Here is a 13,791-nt window from a genome sequence, read left to right on the forward strand (position 1 = left end):
TTATAGCTCACTTTCCTCCTCTGAGCTATTGATTTCACAGCTTCTCTTCCCTCAACACTTCCTCTCTCCAATCCCTATCATGTTCAAACGACAGCATCTCTTCCAATTTAGCTGAGAAAGTAGAAGCTAGAAGGTGGAACTTCCCTCACAATCTTATCTCTAGAGCAGCAGATGTACCTGCACCTGCTAAATCCCCTACTCTGGTTTCATCTGGCAAGTACCCTTGCTTATTTATTTATTTTTGTGAGTCTCGTTTACTATTGCCTGCAGCTTCTAGAACAGGTAGAATGCATTCCCCAGGCAGTTATGAACCTTTGCTGCTCTTTCAGAGGATCTAAGTTCAGTTCTCAGCACCCAGCACCAGTTGGTTAACAACTCTCTGTGATTGCAGTTCCATGGGACCTTGTTGCCCTCTTTCAGGTTCCTTAGGCAAGCTTATGTATGTGCACATGTATGTGGGACTGTATGTGCCATACATGCATGCGTACATACACATCAGTAAAAATAACAATTTTAAAAATTAAAATGCTTTTTATGAGCCAAATGACTCTACTTGCCTGTGCTGGAGGAACCTGCCAGAGCATCATTGGAATAGGACACCCCAAAAGAGGAAGAGTGAGGCTCCTCAGCCAGCTTGGGTATGTCTGTTCCCTTTTATTAGCCTCATTATTCAGGCTGCTCTAAGCTCGTCTCTTGGCCCACTTCTTTTTCTAAAGAAAAACATATGCACTTGTTTGTTTGTTTATTTGTTTATTGTATATGTGTGTACACATGTGGACATATATGCCACAGTGGTACTTGTGTGAAGGTCAGGGTATAATCTGTCGGAGTCCGTTTTCTCAAGTCTTCGGGCTTGGGAGCCAATGCCTTTAGCTGCTGAGCCACCTTGCCAGCAGAAGCACCCCTTCTTGAAGACTTGTATGAGCAGCTGCAGGCCTTGGTGATCCCCAAATCAAGGTACTGGAGTGGGCCATGAAGTTATGCATGCACAGTGCTATGACCTGGTACTGGTGCCTGAGGGATAGGAAGGCACTATTGCAGATATATTGGGACTGGGTATTCAGATTCCTCGGGTTCTCGAACATGATGAAATCTATGTCCCAGCAGATTCCAAAGAAGGGGAACCAGGGAGGCATGGATAAACACTGGCAGCTGGTAGGGCTTCCAGCTTGACCTTCTATGACTGTACCAGGCTGCCACTGGCGTGTCCAAGAGCATATTCCTCAGGTCCATTTGTGGTATCTGACATCGGGAAAGCAGGCTAGAAGTAAGATGTGCAGGCTCTGGAGTAGGTCTACATTGTCTTTGTGCAGGCCAGGTCCTTCATCAGCATCACCACCGGGGACTCAGGGGTGTCCCACACAAGGACTCAGGTCCTTGTGTGGGACCCTCCAGAGCACATAAACAGGAAGTTGTGTTTGGTCTGCTCCAATGTCACTAGGAAGATGTTGCCTGGAGTATGGTGCTGGGGGCAGAGCGGGAAAAACCAGAGAGTGATAAAGGGCATTTGCTAAAAGGGTGCATAGCTAGCTACCTTTGGTCCTTGGGCTTTCTTACAGTGCACCAGAGATTATGACAGAGATGAAGAAAGTGAACTTGAAGTTGACAAGAGAGGGTCCATATCCACTGCCTGTGGATGCCTGAGCAGCTGCGGCAAGCAGTCCAGGGCCTTGGATGTACCTGGCCTCTTGCCTCTCTTAATCTCAGCATAAGCTGTCAATGGGAACTGGCTGCTGTATAAGAGAAAGAACACCAGTGTTCAGGAAGACAATTATGCTATAGGCATTCTGGATGCTAGAGACATACAGTCCAAAGCAACACCAGTTCTAGAGCCCAGGGACCCCAAAGCCCAACAGGCCTGGGCTATACCCTGGCCAGCTGGCAGCTCATCTATAAAATGTCAGCCTTTAGGCTGTGATGTGATCAGGGTTCCTTTTGTTCTCTGTAGCAAACTTCTAGGCAGCCAACATCTGGGCCAATGTCCCCCACAGTTTGTGGCTGGGTGTAGTGCATGCAAGGTCTGGCCTTGTGGTACTCTCTTTGTGGGGAGACATGTTCACCTCTGCCTGATGTCCTTCTAGCCTATCCCTAGAGGCCTGGCTTATGCACCTCTTGGCTCCATGAACAGACTAAGCCTTAACCAAGGACAGATCACTGAATGGCCTTGAGGACCTTCAGCATGAAGACCACAGTGTGGACAGGCCTGGTGCAGGCTCCTGAAGGGATGGCATGACGCACGCTAGGGGTCATGCTAGATACATGGCTCTAGGAATATGGATTCTGCTGAGTTTCATAACTCTTTTCCCCAGATGTGAGGTGAGGGTCTCCTGTCCCTTGGCTTCCCAAGTCTAGGCATTAGACTGTGTTTGCCGTAGATACAGACCTACAGTAAGAAGGCAGGGAGGATACGCTTTCAGCTTGACCTTGACTAGTCCAATGTCCTTGGACTCTCATGTTATCTTCTTTATGCCCATATTTCTGAGGCCTAACAGGAGACTGAGGGACCAGATACTCTGTTCTAAGAGTGGAGTTATGAGATAAGCTGGGAGGCACAGGGACCCCAACTCTGCTAAACTGGTAAGGAGACCTGACTTAAGTCACTTACTTCTGATCTTTGTTCTTTTCATATGCAAGACAGGGCCTGCTGGAGGGTGACATTTCATTCATTCATACTTTTTGCACCCTTTTTTATTTTAAATGGTGGCAGGGGTGAAACCCAGAGTCTCCATCATGCTAGGCAAGTGTGCCACCACTCAGCTACAACACCTTCAGATACTTATCATTTTTAATTTGGAGTCAAGTTCTCACTAAGTTGCCAGTGTAGCCTCAAACTCACTACCTAGTCCAGGCTGGTCTTGACCTTAAAATCATCCTGGCTCAACTTCCCCAAAGTTGGGAATTATAGGTATATTACCACCATGCTTAATTAATGAATATATTTACTCATTCAATGAACATTGATCATCTAATGAGTACAGAGCCGGAGGCCTTGTCAGTATTTCATACACATAACAACTTGTCAATCCCTTACAAGCACCCTATGTTCAGTTACTGCTCATTCCTCCTTTACAGAACAGGCAGAACTATATACATCACACTATTCCACGAGCTATCAACAGCAGGGGTGCAGAACAGTTATGTTCTTTCTGGGACATCACGTGGATTCTACCCTGGGAGAAAGCTGGTATCACTAAGGTTCCTGGTACACTGGAGGAATTTACTGCTGTGACCAGAACAACATTTGCTATTAATAGGAATTTCCGCCACCAGTCCCTCCTTGCCTACTGTGTGTCCCAGGCTGCATCCATACCCCTCTGGCCCTTGGCCATCCCAGGGGACAGTTACATTGTTTCTACTTTAAGGATCAAGGAACTAGGCACAGCTGAGCACTCAGGGAACAAAGAGCTGATTTCCTCCCAGGACAATTGGAGCAGCTGTCCCACAGCAAGGAGACTGGCTTGAGCCATCTCATTGAACTCTCCCCCAGGATAAAGGGCAAGAGACCAGCCTGGGTAGCACACGGCAGAGAGGTGTGATCCAGGTACCCAAGAATCCCCTAGAGATGTGCGATGGCTCAGCAGGTGGTCCTCTCGGCCAACAAGAGCCTTGTTTTCATGCTCAGCCCTGCCCGCCCATGCTGGGAGATGGTTTTGTTTACCATGGCAGGACGGCCAAGGTGGAGTTTACGGTCTGTACTTGTGGCTGGAACAGCTTACACCTTACGTTAGTAAACGAGGAAGCAGAGAAAGGAGCAGGCTGGTAGTCTGTGTTCTTGCTTCTCTTAGAGCCAGCTCTTCCATGTGGATCAGACTCACCCAGGCCCTCTCAAGCTGAGCTCCTTGACATGGCCTTTTCTTTCAGCTATACTTGACCACCATCCCGTGTTCACGTGGAGCAGCCTTCCATCTTACCCTCACCTCAGCCTCCAGAGAGTTCTTCACTCCTGACTTCCCTTTTCTGTCACGCTTGTCTGAGGAGAAAACGGTCCCAACTTTCTCCCTATTGTTCACTCAACTTGTACTCAGGCTTTTGCTTCCACTGACTCTTCCCTAGTTGAAGACAATTGTACAGTGTGCTGGCTAGTCGTATGTCCACTGACACACAAACTAGATGTATCTGAAAGGAGGGGACCTCAATTGAGAGAATGCCTCCATAAGATCTGGCTATAAGGCATTATCTTAGTGATCAGAGAGGGAGCAGCCCTTTGTCAGTGATGCCATCCCTGGGCAGGTGGTTCTGGTTTCTAGAAGAAAGTGGGCTGAGGAAGCCATAAGGAGCAAGCCAGTGAGTAACACCTCTCCATGGCCTCTGCATCAGCTCCTCCCTCCAGGTTCCTGCCCTATTTGACTTCCTGCCCCGACTTCCTTTGATGATGAACAGCAATATGGAACTGTGTCTCAAATAAATCCTTTCCTCCCCAACTTGATTTTTGGCCATGGTAGTCTGGTGTAGCAATGAAAACCCGAACTGAGACACACAGTGTAACAGTCATCTTTATGGCCTCCTTTGAACTCAATCTCAGGTAACAATTCAATCTTGGCAACAAACACAAGAAAATAGTTTTCCCTACTTCCTTTCCCGAGCAACCGCCAAGACGGCTGAAGTAGAGCAGAAGAAGAAGCGGACCTTCTGCAAGTTCACCTACCATGGAGTAGACCTCGACCAACTGCTAGACACGTCCTATGAGCAGCTGATGCAGTTGTACAGCGCCCATCAGAGGCGGCGCCTGAACCCTGGCCTGCCTGCAGCGGAAGCAACACAAGTGCTTGAGAAAGGCCAAGGAGGCGCCACCCATGGAGAAGCCTGAAGTGGTGAAGACGCACCTGAGAGACATGATCATTCTCCCCGAGATGGTCGAGATGGTCAGCAGCATGGTGGGTGTGTACAACAGCAAGACCTTCAATCGGCTACTTCCTGGGCGAGTTCTCCATCACCTACAAGCCTGTGAAGCATGGCAAGCCCGGTATTGGTGCTACCCACTCCTCCCGATTCGTCCCCCTCAAGTAGCCGAGGCCAATAAAGACTCGGGTTTTTGGTCCCTAAAAAAAAGAAAAAAGAAAATAGTTTTCCCTTTCTTCACTTCCTTCCTCTGCTTCTCCCTATAGCTCCACCCCCGAGGCTGCTCTCTCCCTGGTTCTGTACCCTCCTCCTCTTCTGGCTATGCAGACTGTCAATGCCCAGGGTCTAGGCTAGACCTCTCCTCTCTTATTAAATAAGGAGGCATTCTCGTGTCGGCTCCTGAGTTCAAATTAAACCACCTGGCAAAGACTCAGCTGCATGCCATCCGCAGACACTTCTTCCCTGCCCGTTTTCCATCTGGTACTAACTTACCTGAGAATTTAAATAAACCAGTGTCTTAGCTTGACCCCCAAATCAGCACTCTGTTTCCACTCCACTTCTCCATACTCCTCGACCTAAGTTACTTTCTGGGTTTCCTGAACAGGTGATTGTAATAGCGCCCGTCAATCACAGAAGCAAAAGGATGAGAACAGCGTGCCCCTGTAATGACCCCTTCATTAAGTGGCAATTCTAAATATTTTTATATATTTGAATTTATTTAAAATTTTTCAATGATTTTCCTAGCATTTTTTTCCATTGTGGAAAATAGATTTCATAATTTAATATTAAACCTGAGGCTATGTCTTCAGGCTGTCTGGGTTGCCACACACATCACTGAGGCCAGAGCGCACCAGTATCCATATCTCTTGCTTGGGCTGCTCATATTTTTGTTCACACTGTAGTTAGTATGATGTTTCCCTTCCCCAAATCTGCTTGTATTGCCTTGTTGCTTAAACTCTTCCAGTGGAACACAAAGAAGCATGCTTAACCTTGCCTTCAAACCCTGCACATTGTAGACTCTTCCCTACCCAAAACATGTGCTCATCGCTGTGACAAAATACCCGGCAAAAACAACTAAACGGAGGAAGAATTTACCTTCCGGTTCAGGGTTCAGAAGGATGGCCAGGCCCATGCAGCAGGAAGTGAGGCAGCGGCTTGTATCTCGTGGGCAGTCATCAGAAAACAGAGAGGTCGGGCCAACATAACAGAGGCTGCAACCAGTAAGCTCAGCTCCACGAAGATCCACTTCTTCCAGCTAGGCCCCAACTGCCGAATGTCACATTGGGAGGCCCTCCCGCCCACCCCTCCTCCCTTCCCAGACAATGCCTCCTGCCGGGAACCAGTTGTTCAAACACTGAGCCAATTGGGTGCATTTCCCATCAACCAGCGCCACCTCTGCAGTTTGTTTTCTTTAACTTGATGCTCTTTCGATCCACTGAGTTTTTGGTCCGTTTTGTTTGTTCCTTTGGTGGTAGTGTTGTCGTTGTTGTAATTTTGTATAGGAGTCTCTCATTCTTCCCACATATTCATATAACCATACTTTAGGATATCGTTGCCTCTCCAGTAGAATATTCTTGGTCTAGTTAGTGTGTCTTCAGCCCTAAAGACAAACTTAGAAATATTTTCAGGGGGAGGGGAGGTCTATAGAATTTCCAAGGCAGATTCCTATTTCATATTCTTTCCTGTGCACTAAGATACTGATAAGTGTAAGAAAGTACATCCAAAAATGATTCACAAGGTTGTGACTTAATGTAGCGATTTTAGGGATTAAAAGTCAGAAGTCAATTTGAAATATAATTAGGAGATAAATGTAATTATGAGATAAAGGTATTTTAATTTTTTCTGCATCCATGGTGGCAGAGAGAGAGGGAGAGAGAGAGAGGAAATTCCTAAATGTCTAACTTGTTTGGATAGATAGAAGTCCTCAGGGGAAGGTGACAGATTAAAGAAAAGAAATACATTAAAAGGGTCAATCCCAGTTAATATTTACCAAAGTTGCTAAGTTTGACTTAGCAATTATGTATTTAAGACTACTTTAAAATAAACGAGGTGACAGGGAAACTGACAAGAGTCCAATGTCATTAACAACAGATTAGGTGAACATGCCATGCTACAGTATATTTATTTAACAGAACATCAAGCAGAGGGAGAAGGAGGAGTTGTTGGAGAGATGACTTAGCCATTTAAAGCATTTGCTGCTCTTGCAGAAGACCTGGATTCAGTTCCTAACACTTAAATGGCAGCTGACAGCCATCTGTAACTCCTGTTCCAGGGGATCAAATGCCCTCTTCCAACCTGCGTGGGCATCAGGCACACGTGTGTGGTGCACATAGATACAAGCAGACAAAACTCTAATTGCTGTGTAACAGTTTTCTCTGAGATTGAAACATTCTATCCAGAAGGGAAACTCCTTAAGCAGGAAGGTAAACAATTCAAAATAACTTCCGGAAGTCCCTGAAACTGACCAGATTCACTAAGCTCCTTCTTGACAGAGTAAACAGTAAAAACTCTCAGATGGAAGGAAGCTGAACAGCAAAGAAGACTTAAAGATGAGAAAAGATTGCAAAGAAGACCCTGAGACCCGACCAGCTGCTTGGGAGAAGCAGAAACCAGCCAAGCTGCCTGAAAGAGGTTTAGACAACTGAGACACCTGGAAAGGACATTCTCCAAACTGTTGAGCTGCCTGCAGGCTGTGCAGTGTGCTCCAGGTTCCCAGTTTTGTGATCTGTCGACTGGTGCTTCAGTGGGCTTTAGTAATGCAGCTATCTTTGAGTCATTTCTATTTCTGTAAGTAACCTCGATAAAACTCACTGGTTCCCCAGGTTGGACTTTAGTGGTATCTGTACTTTGGTCTGTTGTAGGATTCCTATCTGGGGTGATTAGACATGTGTGCTGCAATCTCCCCAGAAAAAGCTTTGTCACATGACACTAATATACTAAAGTAAATGAAATTTAAAGAACAAATATTTCTGCAAATTACCATGAAGTATATATTGTTTGGTGCATAGTAAGTATGAAAAGCAAAGTACTGAGTGCATATATATTACATTAATGTATATACACAGGTGAAGATTCAAACATATATTAATCAGTGCATGTATTTTTTTAAAACAGGTTTACTTCCATTCAACCAAACAACAATAACAACAACCAAAACCACAGAATAACAAATCAAAACTTTTTAAGATATATTGACAGATAAGTCTTTTTTTTTTTTTTTTCTGGTTTTTCAAGACAGGGTTTCTCTGTGTAGCCCTGGCTGTCCTGGAACTCACTCTGTAGACCAGGCTGGCCTCAAACTCAGAAATCTGCCTGCCTCTGCCTCCCAAGTGCTGGGATTAAAGGCATGCGCCACCACTGCCCGGAGACAGAGAAGTCTTAAAACTATAGGATAGATCTGGGAAGTGCTAAAGCAAAGATTAAAAGTCCCAACTGGGCAAAATTGGGCACACTGTAGCATATTGCATTAGTCTGCTCAGGTTAGGGCAGAATATGAATTTTCAGGATAGGGCAGCAACATTCAGTCTGTAACATGCATTGTAGTTAGAGGCTAGCCTGAGTTTGTCTCAAGTAGGCAAAATCGCAGTTGTAGAATCCAAGCGAACTCTCAAAAAGCAGAACATCAAGGCTTCCAGTTGGCTTTCCTCTTTATAACTACAGCCAAACCCCACGTTCTTTCTCGGGAGGTGCAGAGGCTCATCTCTGTGCCCTCTACCCTGTGCTTGTTTTGTGCACTTCCTGTTTCTGGAGGAGCATTTCCTCCAGGGTTTAAGCAACATGGTCCAAGAGACCTAATCATGCAACTTCCCTGTGCCTGTTTGTGCTGTTACTTGATCTCATGCTATACAACATTTCCATCTTAGTATGAACTCATTCTAGAAATGCCAGGTTTATGACGTGATGGGCCTGACACAGCCCAGATAATGAAGGACTTGCTGTTGTTAAGTTATATGTCCTTATCATTTCATGGGGTGGAACCGGGGGCTCAGGTCACAGGATGCATGTGGAAATCAGAGTACAACTTGTGAGTGTGGATTCTCTCCTTCTGCCATGTAGGTCCTAAGGATAGAATTCAGGTTGTCAGTCACTGTAGGAGCCATCATGGTGCCCATGAGTTGGCTCGGTAGGTAAAGTCATTGTCATGAAGCCTGATAACCTTTCTCACAGTAAATAGAAAGCAAACCAGCTCATGGGGGTTACCACGACACTGACCTCAACATATCAGTATTTACCAACAGGATATGTGGGGTGTTTGTGTGTGTGTGTGTACATGTGGAGAGAAAGAAATTTAGGTGGTTGTTCCATGTGATAGCAGACCCTGACAATTACAGAGATACTGTGTAAAATTTATATTGTATCTCAAGTCCACAGACAATCTGAAGATGTACCTTTTATATTATTAAATCCTTCAACTGATGAGGCCTATTCATTAATGGGGATAATTCACTTTGTCAAATGCCTACTAATTGTAATTGTATTCATATCTAAACTTCTTTCACAGCAACATCTGAATTGTAGTTTGACCATACACCCAACACTCCATAGCCTGACCAAAGTTGGCACAAAGTTAACCATCAAAGTACAAATGTCAAGTGCCAGACCCTACTCCAACAGTTTTAAAAGTGTGTATATTTTCTTTTCCCAGTAGGTAGGTAGTTACCCGTGTAAATGGTCTCTCTGGGAAATAACTAGAAATTCTGAGTGTATTTGCTGTGGTCCTACAGTGTCCTTTTTTCCTGGGGAAACACTGCCTTCTTCTATACACTGGTGATGATGAATTTGTTACCTTTCAGTTCCAAATGCACCCATCAATACTTCCTGCATGATGAAATCCCATGGTGCATGGGATTTCATAACCTGTGTCCATAGTGAGGGAATACTGAGCTTTTCCAGCAGGGGATTCTAGAAGAATGGTCTAGGAAGGAGGAGCATTTGGTTTTTTGTTGTTGGTGGCGGTGGTGTTTTATTTTTTCTGCTCCAGGTAGTTGTGCTGTTGTTGCTCAGCAACACATTTGGTTGTGTTTCACCCAGCTCAGCCTGACAACCGGCAGTCAAAGGCTTTTCAGTGCAGGCCTGTGCCCTCTGGGCTTCTTGTCATACCATACCAACACATTTCTCCTCTCTCTGCCATGATGAGCTCTGAGCTCTGCCCTTCAGGAGATAATGCCTTTCTTTACAAATTTGTCTTTGCTTGGGGTCTCCCTCACTGCTGGGGTAGCCTTGTATTTTAGGGTTATCCCTTATGATAGCTTAATTAATCTTCATATTGAACCACCTGTGTTTATGTTCTTGCATGGTGTCTATGTCCTGATTGGACGTGAACTGAAAGAGAATAAGAATTGTCCCAGAATATATGATGTTGTGATTTGAATGAGAACCACGTAGGCTTGGTCCTAGTTGGTGGCGCGGTTGGGAGTTACAGAAGGTATAGCCTTGCTGGAAGAAGTATGGCCATAGGAGCAGGTGTTGAGAATTTACTTCTTGTTCTTTCTCTCTGCTTCCTGTGTGTGGATGAAAGGAAATATAGCCAGCCAGCTCCTTGTTCATCCTAGCATGCTTTTCTCACACCTATGGACCCTACCCCCCTGGAACCATAAACTAAATATACTCTTTCTTCCTTAAGTTGCTTTTGGTCATGGGATTTTACGAGCTACCAGAAAATAACTACTGTATATGCCTAGGAGGTCATGATTTAGGAATTAGTGTGACCACACCCTTAGGCTGGCATGCAGTGCTGTGTATCTTACTGGCAGACAGGGGGATGCTAGTAACCTGTGGCATGTTATGATGCATCAGGCATCATGACTAGTCAGTTTGTGGTTGACTATGATAAAGTACAAGGTGAAAGTGTGTCTTGGAAACTCCATTTTCTGCTGTGTTCAACCAGTATGGCAGCACAGTAGGTATCAAGACCATGATCAGGAATAGTCAGAAAGTGAGAATTTTCCATAACTTTCAGCATTCTTCTCTGCAAGAGTAGCTTTCTCTTCTACCCTTTGCATAATACCCTAAGCATACTTAGATGCTGGCTGTGCCTGGCCTGGGCCCCAGGTAATCAGTTCCTTTTTCCACAGTGGCTGGGAACCAGCTCTGTCCTGGACAGCAGAGTCTCTGATGGTCCAGGGAGCGCTGCTGTATTTTCACCAATGAGGGATGCAGCCCACTTCCTTGTCATTCGGAGATGCTCACCTATAGCCCTATGCACTCATCTTTTTCTCTGCTCAGACCATTGGTAATTCTGTATACTCAACATTTCTGTCTAAATCGCTATGTACTTTTTTGGGTCCTGGTTAGACTTTGCCTAAAACAAAACCCAATACTGACATTTGACACAGGGAGATTCTTATGAACACTAAACAGCAGTGAGAGATGTGGTACTTAGATCAAACGGGAAAAATCAGAATATAATGTTTGTATACATGTTACAAAAGGATATTAGAAGGGAATGCATGAAACATACAATTGAGCTAATATATGAAGTTGTCGGAAATGAATAATGACTTCTCGTTTATGTTTCAGAAAATTTGTACTTACATACTTCTTTAAAAATGGTCTTAAGGGTCGGGCGTGGTGCCGCATGCCTTTAATCCTAGCACTTAGGAGGCAGAGGCAGGCAGATTTCTGAGTTCGAGGCCAGCCTGATCTACAGAGTTAGTTCCAGGACAGCCAGGGCTACACAGAGAAACCTTGTCTTGAAAAAAAAGAAAAAAAGAAAAAGAAGAGAAGAGAAAAGAAAAAAGAAAAGGAAAGGAAAGAAATAAGCTAATAGCTCAGGACCTTTGTTTCCTACCCTGCAAAGGGTAAATCTGTATATTGCCTGTCTTTACTGTGAGAAAAACTGGTATGCGAAATATTTAAACCATTAGCAAAACAATGCCTGTACTGTGATCAGATGTGTCAATTCCTTTCCTGGAGGGTCATTTGTGCGCGATCATGTATCGTATCGTTACGTGACATTCCTGTGTTCTGGTCCACGTCGTAGGGAAGGACCACATTCACATACAAACCAGTGTACACGTTTACAATTTTGGGGGTTGAAGATTAGAAGGACCTGGATCGGGCGTATAAGGCCAAGTGTCCTTTTACTTGTTTTGTTGTTGTTGTTGTTGTTGTTGTTGTTGTTGTTGAAGCTGAGTCTTTTCACTGAGAACAGAACTGACAGTGTGGTATGCTGGAAAGTGGGACGGACTGGGAATGAGATTTGAGAGTTTGTTTTTTCTCTTCTTTAAGCAAATCCCTCAGATTCTCTGGCCTAGTTCCCTGCTTATAACATGAGATGGTGTAAGGTGCCACCGCAGTCTTGCCAGCTCCACAAGTTGATGGGGTTTTGTGCATTAAAGAAAGAGTTTGGGGGCTGGAGAGACAGCTTGGTAGTTAAGAGCTCTAGCTGCTTTGCTAGGGGACCATGGTTCAATTCCCAGCACCCAAATGGCAGGCTCACAACCACCCATAATTCCCAGACACACACACACACGGTGCACATGCATACACACAGGCAAGATACTCATATGTATATAATAAATAAAATATAAAGGAATAATTTTGCTGAGGTGCCTCCTATCTGTGCCCAGAGTGATCCCTTGGACTAGTTTTGCAGCCTGTGAATTACTGAGGAAGTTCAGATTCTATTTCCTGTCCCTCACTGTAGAGGCAATCAAAGAACCCTGAATCAAAGTAACGAAGCCCAGGAGGAGTTTACACAGCATCCCGGCTGGCTTCCCAAATGGAGATCACTGGTTGCTATTGCTAGCTGACAGGAACTCTGAATCACATTGGAAACTCTAGGCCATGATTGTGTGTATGCTTGCCTGATTTGAAATACCATCGAATGCCTTCCCTCTTTTTTTTTTCCTGTATCCTAGAAATCAGAGCGTTTCAATTAGCAACCGTGAAGACTTTACGCCCATTTCAGAAGCTCAGTTCCAGGGTGATGCTGAGTTGTAAAATGTTTACCTTCATAGGCACGTGGCACTGCAGAAACTACTCTGCCTCTTACTTGAGAGACAGAAAATGCAGCAACAGGGAGGCGACTTAACCTACCCGTGATGACCACTGTGAGCAGGTTGGGAAGAGTCATTTAGTTAACCGAGGACATGCACGCTCTTCCAAAGAGAACTCAGAGACGTGCCCATTGAAAGCTAAGATGTGTTCCCAACACTGGGCTTGCAATTATTTCCTCTGATTCCTGTCATAAGTTAGAGAAAGTGGAACAAGTACTGGAACCTATATAATTACTGTTTATTCCTGAAGAACAATCTTGAAAGAATGGTCCAGGGCAGAATAGAACCTTTTAAATAAACTTTGAAATATTTATTTCTGCCTCCATGCCAGTCTACAGGCTAGGGAATTAAAAATATTTTCCCTATGTTCAATTATAAAATAGTCACAAATTGCAGTACTATATACTCAATCAACAAATGAATAAAATGAATTTACAGATTGTAATAAAGACACCCCCCTTTTATTTTGGAAAGGGTAAATCAGCTTTTCACTCCTCTAAGAGACTGAAGGGCCCCTGGGTCAGTTTGCATGACCTTTCTTTATTACTGCCTTTAACACTATGACTCTTTCCCAGTAGAGCCAGCAGGCTAACCATGTGCAGTTTTTCCCCACTAGGTGCTGAATGGGGGTTTCTTTCCCTTCTGCTGTTGCTCCATGTGCTTCTTGCCTCTATACTCTTGCTGGCCTCTTCTGCTCCTGGTATCGAGGACAGAGGAAGGGTCTTCTGCAGCTCTCAGATATTTAGGCTCCGTCCCTCTACCACCACCACCATCACTGATGAAACAAGGATTTTAAGTCTAGAACTGGATGTCCTAGAATTTTCTCTGTAGACCAGGCTGGCCTTGAACCCATGGCTCTACCTCCCTCTGCCTCTTGAGTACTGGGATTAAAGGCTTGGGCCGGGGCCATCACTGCTTGGGTTGTTTTCATCACTGGCAGGAATGAAACACA

The 13,791-nt window shown here is 44.8% G+C and overlaps 1 pseudogene; it reads left to right on the forward strand.

Annotated features, from left to right (window-relative positions):
- The first annotated feature begins 3,562 nt into the window (after positions 1-3,562).
- On the forward strand, positions 3,563-5,061 carry LOC116095741 (annotated as a pseudogene).
- Positions 5,062-13,791: the final 8,730 nt, after the last annotated feature.

This window comes from Mastomys coucha, unplaced genomic scaffold, assembly GCF_008632895.1.
Source record: "Mastomys coucha isolate ucsf_1 unplaced genomic scaffold, UCSF_Mcou_1 pScaffold18, whole genome shotgun sequence".
Classification (NCBI taxonomy): Eukaryota; Metazoa; Chordata; class Mammalia; order Rodentia; family Muridae; genus Mastomys; species Mastomys coucha.